At 49.7% G+C, this 9,702-nt stretch overlaps 1 pseudogene; it reads left to right on the top strand.

Moving 5' to 3' along the window:
* Positions 1-438: 438 nt before the first annotated feature.
* LOC124507505 (60S ribosomal protein L39-like) lies at positions 439-594 on the top strand (annotated as a pseudogene).
* The last annotated feature ends 9,108 nt before the right edge of the window (positions 595-9,702 follow it).

Here is a 9,702-nt window from a genome sequence, read left to right as displayed (position 1 = left end):
GGGAATACTAAAGCAAGTCCTTTGGGCTGAAATAAAAAGACACTAGACAATAATTCAGATTCACATGAAGAAATTCAGAACACCAGTACAGCTATGTGCAAAGATAAATACAAAAGACAGCATATGAGTAGTTTTTGTTTATAACTGCTTTTTTTCCTCCCTGACTTATAGGACAGCTACAGAAGCAATGTAAATCTAAGTTGATGCTCACAAAACATATGGAAATTGTCTTACAACATCTTATAATGATATAAGTGTCACTCAATCCAGAAGACACGATATTTATAAACATATATGCACCCAACGACAAAGCCTCAAAATACATGAAGCAAAAACTGACAAAACCTTTAAAGGGAGAAACTTACAATTTAACAATAATAGTTGGAGCTCTCGCCTTTTTCCCACAGTCGTGGTGTGTGCGGTTGACTGTTCCTCGCCATGTTTTCTCACAAGACTTTCAGGATTAAACGATTCCCGGCCAAGAAACAAAAGCAGAATGGGCCCATTGCCCAGTGGATTTGGATGAAAATTGGTAATTAAATCAGGCAGAACTCCAAGAGGAGGCATTGGAAAAGAACCAAGCTGGGTCTCTAAGGGATCGCACATGAGACGGCACACATACTTATGCTGCATGAACGTCACATGTTCCTGTCCGATGGCTCTGTAACATCCCTACTACCTGAATAACAGACATGTTTTACCAGGGAAATGATTTCCTCTGTTGCTAAGCTTCTGCTCCAGTGAGTTGGTTCAGTAATAAATATGTGAGACCTTTCGGTTGGAAAAAAAAAACACAATAATAGTTGGAAGCTTTAATACCCAACTTTAATAATGGATAGGACAATTAGATAGAAGATCAGCAAAGAAAGAGAAGACATGAAAACCACTACAGGCCAACTAGACCTAACAGTCATAATAGAACTTTCCACCCGACAACAAAAGGATACACAATCTTCTCAAGTGTATGTGAAACATTCTCCAGGACAGACCGTATGTTAGGCCATAAAATAGGTCTCAGTAAATTTAAAAGGATTGAAATCATGCAAAGAATATTCTCTGACCAAAACAGAATGAAATTACAAATCATCAGAAAGAAAGAAATTTGGAAAATTCACACTTCTGTGGAAATTAAACGACACACTCCTAAATTACTAATGGTCAAAGAGGAAATTCCAAGGGAAATTAGAAAGTACTTTGAAAAGACTAAAAACAAAAACACAACGTACCAAAACTTATGGGATACAGCAAAAGCAGTGCTCAGAGAAATTGATATCTTTCAACACCTACACTGAAAATAACAAACACCTCAAATTAATAAACTAATCTTTCACCTTAAGAAGGTAGAGAAGAGTAAACTAAACTCAAAGCAGGCAGAAGGATGGGAATAGTAAAGATTAGAACAGAAACAGAGAATAGAAAAACAGTAGGAAAAAAAATCAATGAAACCAAAAGTTGGTTCTTTAAAAAGATATATAGGTGCGCCTGTGTGGGTCAGTCAGTTGAGAGTCCGACTTCAGCCCAGGTCATGACCTTATGGTTGGTGAGTTCGAGCCCCACATCAGGCTCACTGCTGTCAGCCTGTCAGCACAGAGCCCACTTCAGATCCTCTGTCCCCCTCTCTCTGAGGCTCTCCTGCTTTCACTCTCTCAAAAATAAATAAACATTAAATGAAAAGATAAATAAAATAGAAAAGCCTTTAGCTAGACAGACCAAGAGGAAAAGAGAAGACTGAAATCACTAAAATCATGTATGAAAAAGGGGACATTACTACTGACCTTACAGAAATAAAAATGATTATAAGGGAATACTATGAACAACCATATGCCAACAAATTAGATGATCTGGATGAAATGAAATAATTCCTAGAAAGATATAAACTAGCTCAAGAAGAAATAGAAATTTGGTTTTAAAATTTTTTAAAAATGTTTTTATTTATTTGTGAGAGAGAGAGAGAGAGAGAGAGAGCATGAGCAGGGGAGGGACAGAGAGAGAGGGAGACACAGAATCGGAAGCAGGCTCCAGGCTCTGAGCTGTCAGCAGCACACAGCCCGACACGGGGCTCGAACCCGCCGACCATGAGATCATGACCTGAGCCGAAGTCGGGTGCTTAACCGACTGAGCCCCCAGGTGCCCCAGAAATAGAAAATTTCTACTCTTACAGTGGACCTGAAACAGGTAAAGAGAGATAGCAATCTAAAAATCTTCCCTCATTAACAACCCAGATGACTTTACTACCAAAGTCCACCAGAAGTTTAATGAAGAATCAACATCAGTTTGTCATAAGCTTTCAAAAAGGGAAGACTCACTAACTCATTCTAAGAGGCCAGCATTACCATGATAACAAAACCAGACAAAGACATCACAAGAAAAGAAAACTACAGACCAATATCCTTTATGAACATGGATGCAAAAATTCTCCACAAAATACTAGCAACCCAAACCCACCAGCATTTAAAAAGGATTATTCCCAGTACCAACTGGAAAATATCCCAGGATTGCAAGTTGCGTTCAACAAATGAAAGTTAATCAATGTAACACGCCATATTAAATAAATAAAGGGAGGAAACCACATGATCATCAACAGATAGAATAAGAGCATTTGACAAAACATAGCATCTATCCGTGACCAAAACACCTAACAAAGCAGAAAGAGTAGGGAAGTTTCTCCAGCCGATAAAGGGCATGTAGGAAAAACCCACAGGTAACATCATACTTGACGGTGGAGGGAGGACAGCTTTCCTTCCAAGATCGGGAGCCAGACAAGGGCACCAACCTTCACCTCTCCTGTTCAACCTGTGCAGGAGACGCCAGCCAGGCCATTAGGCGAGAAAATAATCCAAAGTCATCCTGATTGGGAAGGAAGAAGTAAAGGTATTTCTCTTTGTAGATGACATGATCTTAAATATAGAAAACACTAGAAAGCACGCCAGAAAACTGGTAGCTGTAATAAGCGAGTTTGGCGAGACTCGAGATACGAGATCGACATACAAAACTCGGCTGTGTTTCATGCTAACAGGGAGCAATCCAAAATGAAAGTGAGAAAAATCCCATTAAGAGCATTAAAAACGATAAAATATTTAGTAGTAAGTTTAACCAAAGAAGTGGTTGTGTACTGAAAACTATAAAGTATTGTTGAAAGAAATTAGAAAAGATCTAAATAAATGGAAAGTCATCTTGTGTTCACGGATCAGAGATTTCCCATCATTAGATGGCACCGATCCCCAAGTTCATCTGCAGAGTCAATGCAATCTCCAACATTTCCAGCTGTGCTTTTCGGCAAAAATGGACAGGCTAGGGCGCCTGGGTGGCTCGGTTGGTTGAGCATCTGATTCTTGATTTCGGCTCCAGACATGGTCTCCGGTTCATGGGTTTGAGCCCCGCACTGGGCTCTGTGCTGACGGCGGGGGGGGGCGGGGGGCGGGGGGGGGGCCTGCTTGGGATTCTCTCTCTCCCTCTGCCCCTCCCCCACGTGTGCTCACTCCCTATCTCTCTTTATTAAATAAATAAACATTTAAAAGCAACGGATAAGCTAATCCTAAAATTCCTGTGAAGCTGTAGGAGACTCAGAATAGCCAAACAATCTTCAAAAACGACAAAATTGGAGGACTCACATTTCTCGATTGAAAAGTTTACTACAAATTCCGTACCACAGTTTACCACAAAGATTGAATAACCTGCTACAAATCAACAGTGTGATCCTGGCCTAAGGACAGACATATTGGTTACTGGAAAATAATCAAGCCTTGAGAGAGTAATCTTTTAACAAATGGTGCCGGGACAACTGGACGTCCGCATGCAAAAGAACAAAGCTAGACATCTGCTTCACATCACATACAAAAATGGGCTCAAAATGGACCAAAATGTAAGAGCCAAACTATTAATCTCTTAGAAGAAACAGAGACATACATTTTTGTTACCTGGAATTAACAGTGGTTTCTTACAAGGGCGCCTGGGTGGCTCCGTCGGTTCAACGCCCGACTTAGATTTTAGCTCAGGTCACGATCTCATGGCTTGTGAGTTCGAGCCCCGCATCAGGCTCCGCACTGGCAGGCTCCGCACTTGGGATTCTCTCTCTCCCCCCTCCCCCACCCTCTCTCTCTCTGTGTCCCTCCCCAGCTCATGCACCCCCCAAACAAATAAATAAAAATTAAAAATTAAAAAAGAATGGTTTCTTACGAAGACACCAAATGCGTAAGCAACCATAGGAAAAAGACATTCGATTTCATCAAAATGAAAACTTCCTGTGCCTTGAAGGACACCATCTAGAAAGGAAAAAGATTACCCACATAATGGGAGAAAATATTTGGAAATCGCCTGTCCGATAAGAGTCTTGTATTTAGAATCCATAAAGAACACTTACAGCTCGACAAAAAAAGATTTTTAAGGCAAAGGATTTGAGTGGACAGTTTTCCAAAGGAGACACACAAATGCCTAAGAAGCACGGCAAAGACGTCAATGTCATCAGTCGTTAGGGAAATGCAAATCAAAACCACAGTGCGATGCCACTTTGCGAGGACAGCCGTAAATTAAAACGAACAAACAGAGGGTAGCAAGTGAGCAAGTGCTAGAGAGGATGTGGGGACGCGGGAACCCTCGTACACTGCTGGTGGGAATGCGAAATGGTGCGGCCACTTGGGGAAACAGTCTGACGTTAGGACCCAGGAGTCCCACTCCTAGGAATCGAGGAGTAATCTTAAGAGGATTGAAAACATACGTCCCTACAAAAACTCACTAACGTTCGTGGCTGCTTTATTCGTAACACCTAAAAAGGGCGAACAATCTGTCCATCAACTGACGACTGGACAAAGAAAATGTCGTGGATGCACACAACGGAATATTAGCCTTAAAAAGGAAGGGGTGCTGACACCTGCTACCGCGGGCATGGACCTTCGCAACGTGATGGGAGGGTGAAAGAAGTCAGACGCAAACCATATATTGTCCGAGCCCATTCGCAGCGCCCCGGGGAGGCCAGTCCACAGAGACAGAAGATAGGCGACAGTCCCTGCTAAAGTGTACGGGGTTTCTTTAGGAATGACGGAATGTTGTGGAACTGGCTGGTCCTGATGGTCGCTGAACCTTGGGATATGCTAAAAAAAAATAAAAAAAACAACTGTACGCTTTTAAAGGGGTGACTTTCGTGACAGTGAATTCTATCTTGAGAGAGACAGCAAGATGCCCAGACGAGCACGGGCTGGTTTGCGAGCAAGATAAAGGGAAAGGAAGCCGGTGCCTGATTTCAGGGACTTAGAAAGTTGCAAGAGACAACTGCTTCTCGGCCGTGGACAGGAGCACCTCGAGTGACAGAAGCCTATTGTACACCTCAGCCTTAAGTCAAGGGTTAAGTCAGGGGAGCACAGCGCACCCACACTTGATCCCTGGTGGGTTAGGCGAGCACCTGGTAAATCTTCTCGGGTAACAAAATGGCTCCAGATAAAGACACTAAAGGCTCTGGATGGGGCTGAAGTGTTCACGGTTCAGTCAAGAAAAGGAGAACGGGATTTGCAAAGTGGAAGGGGATTCTCAAGTCTTCAGAGATCTGAGGGCGTGTTCTCTGGCACACAGAGCTAACTGGAATCAGACGGGTGAGGAACCAGTTGGGGTTTTAAGACTTTGTTTATCTTTAAAGATTTTATTTATTTATTTGAGAGAGAGAGGAGAGGAGAGGACAGGAGAGGAGAGGAGAAGGGAAGGGGCGGAGAGAGAGGAAGAGAGAGAATTCCAAGCAGGCTCTGTGCTGAGAGTGGGGACTGAACCCGCGAACTGTGAAATCATGACTGGAGCTGAAACCAAGAGCCGGATGCTTGGGGCGCCTGGGTCATGGTCTCAGGGTGCATGAGTTCAAGCCCCACATCAGGCTCTGCACTGACAGCTTGGAGCCTGCTTGAGATTCCCTCTCTCCCTCTCTCTCTGTCCCTCCCCAACTTGTGCTCTCTCTCTCTCTCTCTCAAAGTAAATAAATTTACTTAAAAAAAAAAAAAAGAGTCAGATGCTTAACCGACTGAGCTACCCCAGCACCCCTGACAGTCTCTCTTATTTTCCAACTTTGATACATATCTCTAGGAATGTGTCCATCATATCTAGGTATTCAAATGGCTTGATTTTTGAAGAAATCTTGTTTAAATCTTTAGTTATTGACTGTTAGGGATGTTCTAAGACTTCTTTGTGGCCTGATATTTGGGCAGAAACGTTCCCTACGGACTCAAAAAGCAGGCGTGCTGTGTCTACAGGACGTATCTGTCTGACGAGTCGTATTTAGTTGTTTCGCTGAGGCTCCAGTGTGTGCCTTCAGTTTTCGTCTTTCTGAACAAGCAGTTCCTTCGAGACGTGTGCCGTTGGTGGGTGCCCCTGCGTTTCTTACAGATCCCGAGGGGCTGCTGGGCGCCCCCTGTTCTGCTGCTCCGTTTATCAGCACACACAGCAGCCCCGTTCCTTTCCAGAAGGCCCTGCCTGGGTCACAGATCAGGACAGCTTTCTTTGGCTCAAACGGCTTTTCAAGGTTGGTCCTTGCAGACCACACGTTGGATCTCGTTGGTGCTTTTTTTCAAGTCCAATCCAAGAATCCCTTAACGGTGAGTCTAACGCACTCCGCGTCGTGTACCTGCTGGCACATTCGGATTGATTTCCGCCATCTTATTACATCTGTTCTATTTACTTCTCTGCTTCCTATTGAATAAATCTAACTTCACTGATTTCTAAAAGGAATATATCGGGGGCGCCTGGGCGGCTCAGTCGGTTGAGCATCTGACTCTTGATTTCGGCCCAGGTCATGATCCCAGGGTCAGGGATCTGGGCTGAACGTGGAGCCTGTTTGGGATTCTCTCTCTCCCTCCGCCCTTCTCCCCTGCCCGCTCTCTCTCTCTCTAATATAAAGTAAAATAAATTGTATTAAAACAAAGATTCACACTCCTGTTCACTTCCCTTGTCTATGGGTGCGTGTCCTCCCACGGGGCGGGGTGGCTGGCCTCCTCCCGGCCCCATGTTCACCTTCAAGGGCAACATCACGGAGCCTTGTCTCTGGGTTCTTCTGGCCGTGCTCTTGTCTTCAGTCCATTGTCCCCTACCCCAGCCATTGGTTGCTTTCCTTATTTCCTTCTTCCTGTCAGCTCCAAATGCTCTCTCCATGGGAGGACTGGGCCATCTGAGAATGTCGTTATTGTGGCCACAGCTGAGTGGCTGGATAGATTTGGGCAAATCTAAGGCCCAAAGACCCCCCCCCCCCGCCCCGCTTCGTGCGTGACAACAGCACACTGTTGTCTGCACCCAGCGTCCCGCGTGAGCCTGGCCGACACGGAGGCCTCGTCTTCCTCTCCCAATGGCTGTAGAAGCTTCCTCTTGTCTTGGATGCCGCTGAGCCCCACCGTTGCGTGTCAGGCCCACTTCTCCTCGTCTCTTCTGTGATCCTGTCCTTTTCCCCTGACTCTGCAAGCTGAGCTCCATCTTCCTCCCAACACTGTCGGGTCCGTTCATCCCGCCTTCCGGAGTCCCCCGTCCACTGCACTGGCGTTTCCTTTTGCATTTGTGTCTCCTTTCCCTGCCCAGCTGCCTGCACCACGGCTTTGGGCCAGTCCCCGGGCTCACCCGTGCGTCCCCACGCCCCCCGCGTCCCCAGGGCTCCTCACGCGGGCGCCCGGAGTCCAGGGTCCCCTCCCTGCGCCAGGAGCTCCTCCGGTTCTGCGGGAGGGGGCACGGCCCCTGCGGACAGGGCTTGCTGACACAGGTGAGCAGCCCGACCCGTGGGACACGCGTGTGACGGAGACGGAAGGTGGTTTAGGGCTGGAAGCGCGCACAGGCTGTCCCCCGCGCAGACCTGCGGGTGGCGGGGAGTGTGTAACTGAGGTTCGTCACGCCCTGCCCCCTCCCCCTCCCGCTCTCTGGCTGCTGTGAGGGTGGCGGGACCCCAGCGGCCAGAGGAAAGAGGGACTCGGGCCTCAGGGCCCACCAGGGTCCCCAGGGTTGTCCCCTCAACCATAAACCCCCAGAACTAAAATAAATGGGCAACCCTTAGGGCCCCCCTGATTTGCATCAGAACCACAGACTGGCAGGAGCAGCCCCACCGCGGCCCGGTCCCTGCAGAAGGTGCCCGCGGACGCCCCCTCAGTCCTTTGCCACCCCCACCCCCCAGAGGGGCTGTAACGGAGAGTGCCTGGGCCTCGGGCAAGAGTTGGGCACCGGTCCTACTCACACTCGTCGCCGGGCAGAGCCGAGGTCCCGATGCACCTCCACCCTAATCCCTTATCTGTGAATGTAGGAGGAAGGTCTTAGCAGGGGTGCAAGTGGACAGAGGCTCTTGAGGTGACCCCGTCCTGGATTATCCAGGTGGGCCTTAAATCCAAGGACAGGTGTCACTGTGAGAGACACACAGAGGTAAAAAGAGGCCACGTGGAGACCAAGGCAGAGACTGAGGGACGCAGCCACAAGCCAGGGACACTGGGGCCCCAGAAGCTGGAGGGGGCGGGCAGCGTCCCCCCATCCCGGAGCGGTCTGGGGGACCGCGGCCCTGACACCTGGGTCCAGAGTCTGGTCCCCAGATGGTGGGAGGGTGACTTCTGCTGTTTGTGGTCATCGTGACGGCAGCCTCGGGAAACGAGGCGAAAAGCCGCATTCTGTGACTGTCCTGTCCCGCTTTGCGTGCAGGGCCTGCAGCCTGGAGATGGTCCCACGACGTGCCGCCCAGCGTCCCCTCCTTCCCACAACCGCTCGCCGCCTGGTGCTGGGCATCCCCAGCTGTGGCTTCTGAACTGGCTTCTGATGACGTCTGCACCCTCTCTAACCTCCACCCTCGCCAGCCCGACAGTGCAGAGAGACCCTCAATCAAGTCTCTGCTTAAGAGCGCAGGTGTGGGTGCAGGGACACCCCCAGGATCATCCGGGACCGCAGCTGAGTGCACCTGTGACTTTGGTCAACCTGCTGCGTCTCCACTCAGGGGGTTATTCCATTCTGCATCTTGGGAGACACAAAGCTGGGACGGGGGCGGGGGGAGGGAGGGGTCTCATTCAGACCCTGGACTCTTTCTTCTTCCTGCCTAGCGTGTGGGTACAAGAGCCCCGCCCCGTGAGGACTGACGCCAGGGCGAGGCGAGGTGGGTGAGACACACGGACAGCACCAGCCTCACAGGACTCCGAGGAGCGAGTGCCAGCCAGCCTCACGTGCCCTCATCTTAGAGGGCAAACTCATCTTAGAGCGGAGGATAAACACCACTGTGACTCGCACACAAACCTGGGAGGCGCGAGCTTGGTGAATTTCTTCGGAGGCCATCGCCATTCTCTGGGGGTCCCTCAGACCGACCCCTCTGAGCAGGCTGTGCGGGCTGTCCCGGCTCTGCCTTAGGACACAGCCGCTTGGACGGCGCCTGCTGTCCCTGCAAGGAGAGACCTGCGTGCAGCCTCCGGTGCCCTTGGCAAGGCAGGTCCCAGCAGACGAGTCCTCTTCGTAAGTGACTGGCCCCCTCCGAGGACCCGCCCCCTCCGAGGACCCGCCCCCTCCGAGGACCCGCCCCCTCCGAGGACCCGCCCCCTCCGAGGACCCGCCCCCTCCGAGGACCCGCCCCCTCCGAGGACCCGCCCCCTCCGAGGACCCGCCCCCTCCGAGGACCCGCCCCCTCCGAGGACCCGCCCCCTCCGAGGACCCGCCCCCTCCGAGGACCCGCCCCCTCCGAGGACCCGCCCCCTCCGAGGACCCGCCCCCTCCGAGGACCCGCCCCCT

The sequence above is a fragment of the Lynx rufus genome, unplaced genomic scaffold (genome assembly GCF_022079265.1).
Source record: "Lynx rufus isolate CCGP_SWC_20201006 ecotype Redwood Valley unplaced genomic scaffold, mLynRuf1.p SCAF_12, whole genome shotgun sequence".
Taxonomy (NCBI): Eukaryota; Metazoa; Chordata; class Mammalia; order Carnivora; family Felidae; genus Lynx; species Lynx rufus.
This window is presented reverse-complemented; position numbering and strand designations above follow the sequence as displayed.